This window comes from Pseudonaja textilis, chromosome 4 (genome assembly GCF_049901715.1).
Source record: "Pseudonaja textilis isolate UNSWEBS1 chromosome 4, rPseTex1.2, whole genome shotgun sequence".
Lineage (NCBI taxonomy): Eukaryota > Metazoa > Chordata > Lepidosauria > Squamata > Elapidae > Pseudonaja > Pseudonaja textilis.
The window spans coordinates 34,150,516-34,162,054 of record NC_141993.1 but is presented as its reverse complement, the minus strand read 5'-3'; positions in this window follow the sequence as shown (position 1 = coordinate 34,162,054).

Below are 11,539 nucleotides of genomic sequence, written 5' to 3'. Positions count from 1 at the left end.
TAGTGCTGAGAAAAGAATATTGAGGGGAAAGATCAGCAGAGGCATCTCATAGAAAGCTAAGGATTCTTTTTTTTAAAATAAAGTTTTATTTCGGTTTTCACACATACAAAATACAAGTAAAACATCTTTTTTGAAAATAGCATGGTCCCGGGTTGAACTTTTTTATACAGACATAAAACTCAATTTCATGCTCCTTTTTGTGTTCTATTCTATTTCTTACACTATTCTACATTTTCTATATAGTTTTCCCCTCTTTAAATTTTCTCAAATTTATTTTGATTATCTCATCTCAATTCAAATCCTTATATTTATACTTTTGTCTGTTCTGTTTCAATTTCATATTATCTTTTCTCATTAAACAAATTTTCTCCTTTAGTTACTAATTGGAGTATGACACCTTTATATCTTTTAATTACATCAATTCAACTTTTATTTAAACTTCAATATATACCTTAAGTTTATAACCTTCAATATAATACATAATACATAACTTCCAATCTTTGTTTTGGGTCTACAATGCAGGACACAACAATCTTACTGGAAGGCAAATTCCAGATGAATGAAAAGCATTCTAATATTTAAAGAATTTATTTTAGAGAGTTTAACAGCGGAACCAATTGCCAAGGGAGATGGTAAACATCCTTTGACTGGACGTATCCAAGCAGAAGTCATGTAGAGAGGATGATTCATCTGGTTTCCCATAATAAAAAAGAGGGTAAGAAGAATTCAGTGGCCTAAGTGACTCTTTCCAGTTCTTTGATAGTAATTATGTTTTTCTGCTATGAATCCTGTTGGTCAGAATAGAAGGAAAACCTTCCACTCACTTATTTGCAAAAAATAATGATAATCCTCTGTCAACATCGAATTTCTTGCCCTCTGGCATCAACAGCTAATAGGCTGGATTGTCTTTCAATACATTAATATAACATATATTAATATTATGAAATGTGTGGCAGCTTATACATATATGTGACTTAATTATGACATGGCCATTGAATAATGCAATCTTTTTCTTTCAATTGGGCCAATTCAACTTCGAATACATTTCTGATGAAAAATAATTATTTTCAAAAATACATGTTGGGAAATTACACAGATTTTTTTTATAAACAGTATGACATAGAACTCTAAATTTCCAAGAATTTCTGAACATCAATTGATAGTTTAAAACAGATAAAATGGAACAAAGAAAAGGAGGAACTGCCTTTCTCAACTCTTCAAGAATAAATAGCAATGTTGATAGATGGCTAATTGAGGAAACACACAATACTTGTTAAATTCTCCATTCCTATGCTGGATAGTCATGTAGCAATAATCTCCCAGGGCTCGGATTGACAGAAAACCATTTATACAGTACAGCAGAGAAGGACTGGGCCTTCTTTTGACTAGGGAATCAAATGGCTGCTTAGAAACTACTTTTGATTAAGTTAAAGATGTACTTTACTGCAGTCCGTGGATATGTGGATTGTTAGTATGAAAATGACTGTGAGCATATGTAGTTAATGTAATTCTGTTAACTCTAAATAGTCAAACTCCACCTTACAACCAGAAATAAGAAGATTGCATCAAAATCTAAAACAAAATTGCCATGGAAGCTGGATCCCATCAGTTCGTATTTTAAAAATGTGCTGAGTGAAGATATTGTTTTCCAATTGTTATGCCTCAGATCCAAGTTTCCACTATAATAGAAGGAGGGGCTTCTCTCAGGAAACCTGCTGGTTGGCTCCTCATCAAACAGCTGCTTTGAAAAAAGCTGCTTTGAAAATTCCTCCAGGTTGTGTAGGAGAACATTTGAAACCAGCCCACTGCCTGTGACTTAGTAGCAGTCTTATATGAATGTACTTATAATCCTGCGGACTGCTTTCTATGGTTTGCTTACAGCCCTTACTTGTGCAAATCTACTCAGAATGCTATTTAGATCAATGGAACATACTCCCAGATTGATGTATAGAACCACACGCTTAATGTAAATTGATTATTTTAACAATTCAGTTTCAAAAATAAGTTATAAAGAGGCTGAGCCCAGTATAAAAGAAGAAATGTGGCAATCATTTTACTTTATATTAAGCAAGCAACTTACTGTATTCGTTCACAGATTACCTCTTTCTTTGAAGTTATGAACCTCAAACAGTCCTAAAGCAGACACAAAATACTCTGACTGCCAGAAGTATACATAAACTCTGTCTGATTCCTGCTTTTCTTTGTTCCATTTTATCTGTTTTAAACTATCAGTTGATGTTCAGAAATTCCTGGAAATTTAGAGTTCTATGTCATACTGTTTGTAAAAAAAAATTGTGTAATTTTCCAACATGTATTTTTGAAAATAATTATTTTTCATCAGAAATGTACTCAAAGTTGAATTGGCACAATTGAAAGAAAAAGATTGCATTATTCAATGGCCATGTCATAATTAAGTCACATATATGTATAAGCTGCCACTGTTGAGAGATCTACTGTCAAAATATGGTTGTGGTTTCCCAGATATTTGAGGAGATGTAATTATAATTAGCTACAGATCTGTCAACATATCACAACTTCTTTAGGAAGCTTAAGTAATATATGCTTGAGCACTTTTCACTTCTTTTATGAACATAAAAGAACTAAGTGGCCTAAGTGTTGAACTGATACTACAATCTTATATGGGTTGCATATGGTCCCACAGCATTCAGAAAACATTAAAGGTGAAGTCTTAAGTCAAACTTGAATCCTGATGACTTCATCAACATATTCATATAGTTCTCCTGGCAACAGGATAGAAGTAGTTTGCAATTGTCTCCCAGGTTGCTTTTTTGACTTCCCACTCTAGCTTATGGCTGTATTATTTCCCATCTTATTGTTGTTAGTTGCGAAGTCATGTCCAACCCATTGCAACCCCATGGACAATGATCCTCCAGGCCTTCCTGTCTGCAATGACGACACTATTAAAACCAACCTCTTTAACACATTCTTTGGCTCAATATTTGTAAACAGCAATGGATTATTCCCAGTATTTTCTAGTCAAACAGACAACTTCAATGATCTAATACATATCGATTTTACAGAAGACAATGTTGAAAAAGCACTACGCAATCTAAAACCATCTCTATCTATTGGACCGGATGGAATATGTGCCTACTTCTTAAAAAAGCTATCCACTGCCATAGCTGAACGTCTAAACATAATCTTTGAAAAATCTTTCAGGACCAACTCCTTGCCAAAACTATAGTCACAAGCCACGGTCATTCTCATCTTCAAAAAGGGAGACCCCAGCCTAGTTGAAAATTACAGACCAATCTCTTTATGCTGCGTCACTTGTAAAGTCATGGAATCAATTATTAACCAATCCATCATCTCCACTTAGAAACAAAACAACCTACTATCTAATAAACAATTTGGTTTCAGGAAAAAACTAACATGTAATCTGCAACTCTTACACTGCAAAAACATATGGACTACACAACTCGGTCAGGGCAAAGCAATAGACGCAATCTACATAGACCAACGGTTGCCAACTGGTGGGCCACAGAGAAATGTCACCCCCAGAGCACCCCCTCAAAAGCAATTAATCCAGGCTTCACAGAAACACAAGGCTGTGCCGCCCACATGGCCCACGGGAACCCTCCCCGCCCACTCACTCCTTACTCAGAAAACCTGCCTGCTGAATTGCTATTTTTCCTTTTTCTGACCAACAGCTGTTCTGCTGTGCTGGGAGATTTAGATTAGCTAGGAAGCAGGAAATGGTTGGATTTCTTGCTTTCTAGCTAGTCTTTAAATCTTTGGCTCTGCTTTTAAGCACAGCCGAACCTCCCTTAGGAGGTTCATTCAGTGCAGACTCACAGCAACCAATTTTTGTGTGACAGACTGAGCTAGCTGATGGCAGATAGATTGACCACTGAATGATTCTGTGAGCAACTCAATCTGCCTACCTGCTTTGCCTGATTTTGGATAAAAGTTGCTCTTTTTTAAATAAAAAAATCAATATTTACATACATGGCATGTTGTGAGTTAATTTGTAAGTTTGCTTGCTAGCAAATTTTGTGTGACAGATTGAGCTAGCCAATGGCAGATAGATAGATCTCTGAATGAATCTGTGATTCTGGGAACAACTCAATCTGCCTGCCTGCTTTGCCTGATTTTGGGTAAAAGTTGCTCTTTTTTATAAAAGAATTCAATATTTATATAAATATTTATAATATTTACATATAAGCCATGCCCAGCCAGTCACATGACCACCAGGCCACACTCACAAATTAGGCCATCCACAGAACCAGTTAGTGGTCCCTGGGATTTAAAATTATGAATTTGGTGGTCCCCGAGGTCCAAAAGGTTGGTGACCCCAACATAAACTTCTGTAAAGCCTTTGATTCAGTGGTACATGACAAACTACTCCTAAAACTAAAATATTATGGTATCTCTGGACACCTGCATAACTGTATAGAAGCATTCCTGTCAAACAGACAACAAATTGTCAAAATTGGGAGCGTCCTATCAAATTCTGTACCTGTCAACAGTGGTGTCCCCCAAGGTAGTGTTCTAGGATGAGCTCTTTTCATACTCTACATAAATGACCTCTGTGATCATATTAAGAGCAACTGCATTCTCTTCGCTGATGATGTAAAGCTACTCAACACCACAGACAATACTGCTACCTTTCAAAAATGAATCAGAATGGTCAAGCAAATGGCAACTTCAAATCTCAACAAATAAATGCTCTGTCTTACATATTGACCAAAAAAATCAGAAAATAAAATACAGGCTGAATAGTCAAGACCTTGTTGATGATCCAAACTCTATCAAGGATTTTCGAGTACTCATCTCTAATGAACTAAATGCTAGAGCCCACTGTAATGACATAGCCAAAAAGGCGTTAAGAGTGTTAACCTAATCTTACATAGCTTTTTCTCTGGTAATATTACACTAATAACTAGAGCATACAAAACATTTGCTAGACCAATACTCGAATACAGCTCATCAGTCTGGAACCCACATTACGTATCTGATATTAACACAGTTGAGAAAGTCCAGAAATATTTCATAAGTAGAGTTCTCCACTCCTCTACTTGTTGTAGAATACCTTATGCCACCAGACTTGAAATTCTAGACCTAGAAAACCTTGAATTACTCTGTCTTCGGTCTGATCTAAGTATGGTATATAAAATCATACACTGGAATGACTTACCTGTCAATTAATACTTCAGATTCAGCCATAACAACACAAGAGCACACAATAGATACAAACTCAAGGTTAACCGCACCAAACTTGATTGCAGGAAGTACGACTTCAGCAACAGAGTGGTCAATGTCTGGAATACTCTACCTGACTCTGTGGTTTCTTCCCCAAACCCGCAAAACTTTAACCTTAGACTGTCTACTATTGACCTCACCCCTTTCCTAAGAGATCTGTAGGGGGCGTGCATAAGTGCGCCACCATGCCTTCCATCCCTGTCCTATTGTTTCTTTTATTTTTTATTTTTCTTATATGTATCCATGTATTCATAATTATGTTTTTACTTATACCTATTATTTTATAAGGAATTGACAAAAACAAACAAATAAATAAAATAAAATAAACACATTTAAAACCCAAATTATATCTAATGTTATATGAACAACAACCTAGCACCTTCTAGATAAATTAGATGATGACTCTCACTATCCATCATTATGGACCATACTTTAGTCTGTGCAAAAAGAAGGACTTAATATTTTAACTGGCAATAATGTCAAGAAATTAACTTGGCAGTAAGGTTTAACAGTTGATAAAAGATATTTTCCAGCTGGGGAACATTTTGCTCAATTTGGACTGCTTCCCCAACCATGGCAGTTGCATATTTAAACTGCCTGGCCAGAAATCTACTCACATAAGAATTGAACCCATCAAAGAAGAAGCAATTCATTTACATGGGGAAATGAAAAGAGGTATTACCCACACATGTCTGTGCGTGTTATCAATTATCAGTCCTTATTCTCATTGCCAGTAACTAATTTCCCATTCTAACTGTATCTCAGATTGCAGTCTTTTATTTTATATGTAAGCCATATAAAGATTAAGACAGATGATAGCTTTATAATTCTCTACATAATGTTCATAATAATATTCATAGACTGTGAAAGAAATTCATAGACTGTGATCAACAATATTCACACACTGTAATAGACTATGTATGTAGGTGTGTGCATTAGAGAACCAATAGGGAAGCAGTGTAGTTAGGGTAATGATTGCTGGATTACAAGATAAATAACCATGACTTCTGGTCCTTCTTTAGGAATGGGAGCCAGCTGGGTGACTTTGGACCAGAGGTGATATTCAGCAGGTTCTGACCAGTTCAGGAGAACCAGTAGTAGAAATTTTGAGTAGTTCAGAGAACTGGCAAATACCATCTCTGACTGGAGATTTTACAGTATCCTTCCCCGCTATGCCTACCAAGCCATGCCCACAGAACCGGTAGTAAAAAATGTTTGAATTCCACCACTGCTTTAGACTAGTCTCTACTTTCAGCCCCAGATTGGGAAGGCAAAAATTCTATATTTTAACCCACACCATACAGGCACAGTAAATTACAGTTCATGATCTTCAGTGATAGGTCTTCATAGTGTATATGTGTATGTGTGTGTGTATACATATGTATGGAATAGGAGTGCGCTTGTGTGTAACTAAGGACATGATAATGTAAAGGATATTGGGACACATTGTCTTTTACTTTGAAGGGGTAGGATTTTTCTTTTTAATTCTGTTAGTACTATTTTAGCTTAAGCTGGTGGCATACATAGTCAACCTCAGCTAATCTTAGACCACATAAGGTGTGCCAGTGTGGGCAGCAGTACGTGGTTGTGGTGTTACAAGTTATTCACCTCTGCTTTCAGGAAACTAAATAAAGATGCATAAATCACAGGATTGCTTACCTTTGTAGCAGGTCTCACATTTATTGATTACTTCACAACCAACACTGACATTCATTTCTTTAACCCCTTTCAGTGCCAAACATTCTGCTCTTTGTTGCTGTATTTGTGTGCAAACAATTGTGTCATGTTGAAAATGGACAGAAAACAAATATTCTGCACACATTTCTAAGGAAACTTCAGAGAAAGAATGACTTTATTATGAAATGAACCCATACAGTGTTTTTAAAAAAATAAATAAATACTGCAAGCACTGTCTCAAATGAACATCTATAGTTTGCTAGCTGTCTAACTCCTAGCAACTAAACAGTTCAATAAATGGAAATTATCAGCCTGGATAAATGTCAAGACCTGGGGTCAGCCAAATGGTCAAATCTGAAGTGAAAAAAGATTTGGGAATTTCTTGTTCTGACCTAGATTAGACTGAGTATGTTACAGAGTGACAGAAATGATTTATAGGGTAAAAGGACTTGAACTCTCAGTCTTAAAGACTCCATGTATTCCTTTGGTTTAACAATGAGAGAGCATTTATGGGGAGCATCAGAGCCGAAGTCACATCTTCTCCAATGGGGCTAGTCTAGAGCACAGACCTTCCTCTGTCATTTTAGCAGAAACTGAGCTGTCTGCCAGCAGCATTAATGTTTATTTGGAGCAGAAGGATTTATATTTAGCCCTGCAACTCAATATTTCTGGAAGAATTCCATCATGATCCTATCTTTTGTAATGTGTGAGCAGCAAAGTGATTTGAACATGACCTACATGACCATAAAAAATAAGGAAAATACAATCTATTATTTCTTCTCAGAAGAACACATTACACAAGTTCAGTTTATCTATATCAGGCAATCAATCCTATCAAAAACGACTCCATAAATCTATTATTGCCCCATCTCTAGTTCTAGCTTCCATCAACCTGACACAGAATAGCCAAAAAACATATAATGTATTACTTCTTCATGACAACCCAAATTTACAATTCAGCTACCTTTATTCATGTAATGATTCTGAGACCAACCAAATGGAATCATAAAGATTTTTAAAATCCCTTTAACTGGTATTGGATTATCAAAAGACATTGCTGAAAAGCCTGGCCAAATTACTGAATCTACTAAGTGTGAATGGATAAAGCAGTCATCCTTTGCTTTCATCTAGCAGAGCACCAATTAAAAATGGCTAGGTTCCAAATGACATACAATGACATTGAAGAGAATCACTTCTTTATAACAAATGGAGTTATTTTTCATTTGTTTAAGTAGGTTCAGATATCAAAGGAAACATTTCTGTTGCTAGGATATTTCATTTTCTACACTCAAACAAAACCTATCTGGTGGGAGGGGCAAGAAAACAATGACTCTCTGACTAAATAACTCATTTGCAAATATAATGATTGTATGGAATTCAGTTGCATTAATTTAACAGGAAACTATTATAGGATTAGTGATTGAATCTATAGTATCTATGAGTTAGAGTAAATAACTGAATATTACTGAATTTTCTTATTGCATTTGTGACATGGCTTTTATTCCATCTCATTTAAAGCCTTGATTGCTATAAGAGTACTCTAGTTTTACAACTCCTCCATCTCAGAACCTAGGAGCTTTGCAAATCCTTATTAATTAAGTATGCTGTGAGCACATGAAAATCCCAGAAGCAACCAAGCAGATGAGCATATTAGGGTCTGATGTTTTAATGTCTACCTTCACGTTATTCCTGGTTAATATTAACTCATATTGCTGGAAATCTTCCACATAGTCTCTCTGAGCTATCTTGGATATGGAAGTGCTCCCTTTCTAATTCTCTAATGAGGTCTTGAGATGAAGAGAACAAATGTAGCATGTAGGATAGTTCTATTGTACAGGGAAATTGTTACATCTACTGAATTTTCTATCATATTATTACGCTGCATATTCTATCCCACACTCCTGCTATCCTAGCTGAGACAGAAAAAAACAGTTTATTGTATCTGATGCAGCTTCCCTACCATTTGCATAAGGCTTGATTCCATAATAATATTTGGTTGGATTCTTTCAAATAACACTTTATAGATAGGAATTGAATCCCTAAAACACTGATCATATTTTGGAGAATATTAAAAATGTAGACCATAATAGTATTCATATAAGCTGGAGAAGGAATTAACTCTTGTTTTTCTTTAGGCCAAAAGAGATTGTATGTTACCCAGGGCATACATCTTAGATTTCACGATGGTGTTTTAGTTTGAAGTTTTCATTCATTACTTTTTGTACATTAAAGTAGTGTTTTTCTTTCTTCCTGGAGTTATAGGAAACATATGGAAAATGTAGTGACTACCCAATTAAACACACTCTGTATTTTCTTCTTTAAGAACTTGTATGTTCACATCTTGGAGACAAATGATTACAGTTGCATTTTTATACAGTATATGCTCCCAATCTCGCTAATGTACAAATGGCAACGGCCATTCCTAATGCTGCCTAGGACGTGCAACTTCTTGATTGTTTTTCCTTTTGACAAGCCAGAAGGATGTTGCAGTCATAGTTAATACACAATTCTGCTTAATGATCTGCCATGGGAAGGAAAGAAGGAAGGAAGGAAGGAAGGAAGGAAGGAAGGAAGGAAGGAAGGAAGGAAGGAAGGAAGGGAGGGAGGGAGGGAGGGAGGGAGAAGGAAGGGAGAAGGGGGAAAGGGGAAAAAGGGGGAGAGTGTGTGAGAGTGAAGGAAGCAAGAAAAGGAGGAGGGAGGAAGGAAAAAATGATGATTCTATGACAGAGAACCCTAAGAATAGGAATATTGTTTTCCATTCATGATTATTGTCTATAGCACTGACTGCAAATTTTCTCCTACATCCTTGGTCACAGGTATGGTAAATTAAGATAGGAAAGGCTCCTTTTTGTGACAGACCAAAAGCATAACTTGGATAAGGTAGGACTTTACAAAAAGGATGTGTATGACAAAGACTTTCTCTGTCACTCTGGCTACTTCCTACTTTTAAGCATGGCTAATAGGGCTAGAGGTAGTCCTCGACTTATGACCACAATGGAACCCAAAATTTCTGTTGCTAAGAATAGAATAGAATTCTTAATTGGCCAAGTGTGATTGGACACACAAGGAATTTGTCTTGGTGCAAATGCTCTCAGTATACATAAAAAGAAAAGATACATTCATCAAGAGTCAAGAATCATAAAGTACAACACTTAATGATAGTCATAGGGTACAATAAGCTATCAAATCATAACTAGGAAACAATCAACATAAATCCTAAGGATACAAGTGACAAAGTTACAGTCATACAGTCACATGTGGGAGGGGATGGTGATAAGGAGTGATGAGAAGATTAATAGTAATAGTAGTGCAGATTTTATAAATAGTTGGACAGTGTTGAGGGAATTATTTGTTTAGCAGAGTGATAGCATTCGGGGAAAAAGCTGTCTTTGTGTCTGAGACATTTAAGTGAATTTTGCCCCATTTTACAACCTTTCTTGCCATAGTTGTTAAGTGAATCACTGCAGGTGTTATACTAGTAATATGGTTAAGTGACAAAAGGTGACCCGAGACATTGCAGTTGTCATAAATATGAATCAGTTGCCAAGCATCTGAATTTTGATCATGTGACTGTGGAGAAGCTGCAATGGTCATAAGTGTGAAAAATGGCCATAATTTACTTTTATCAGTGCCACTGTAACTTTGAATGGTCACAAAATGAACTGTTGTAAGTCCAGAACTATCTGTACTTCTTCGTTCGAGAAGCTATACAATTAATCTATCTTTTTGCACATTGGGAATTTCAATGTCCCATCCAATGCACCGTACAGTATGGTCACTAGGACCTACTTTTGATATAAATTTTAATGTATTTTAATATATATCAAATTATATGTTAGTAGATTTCTGAAAAATTTAAATAATGTTGAAAGCATTTTTATAGCATAAGATGATATGGCAGGGACCAAGATTCCAGAAGTTAAATTTTGAGCATATGTTAGAGAAATGGCATTTTAACCTTTGCTATACCACTCTACTATGATCTTAAAATCTTGTAGATGCAAAAGTGCTCCATAACTAGGGAACTTGGATACATATCTACAGGTGATTCTTGTTTAGAGACTTTAATTGGGACTAGCAACTATGTTGCTAAGCATTTTAGTTGCTAAGTGAAACATTATATGGCTTTGATTTGCTTATGACCTCATTTCTCCTTTGGTTGTTATGTTAATTCCTGGAATCATTAGTAAAACACTATGTGACTATGACCTGCAATTTTACTTTCACCTTCTCTATTAATTCTGCTTGTTGCAAGTCAATTGCAAAGCCCTTGAACGTGATCATGTGACAGTGATTGCTTCGTGGTTCTATTGAAATCTTGGTAACAGCCTAGAATCACAGGTGGCTTAGGGTTTGAGCAGAATCACATCTATGCTGTCTCTCTTGATCCAGGGTTTGAACAGAGATGCTGCCACAGGATTGGCAAAAAAAACCCTATTTTTATACTTTGTATACTCTTTTTTACACTATTGTTAAATGAAACAGTTGATAAGTGAGAATGTAGAATGTATTGTTTTGACAGTGTCCTACAACTGGGTTTTCACATCTGTGTGATCTTTAGTTACTGGACTATATGGGTTTTAGTTCAATTAGAACAATTCTTCTTATGTTCCATGAACCGTAATATGTAAGACAGAGT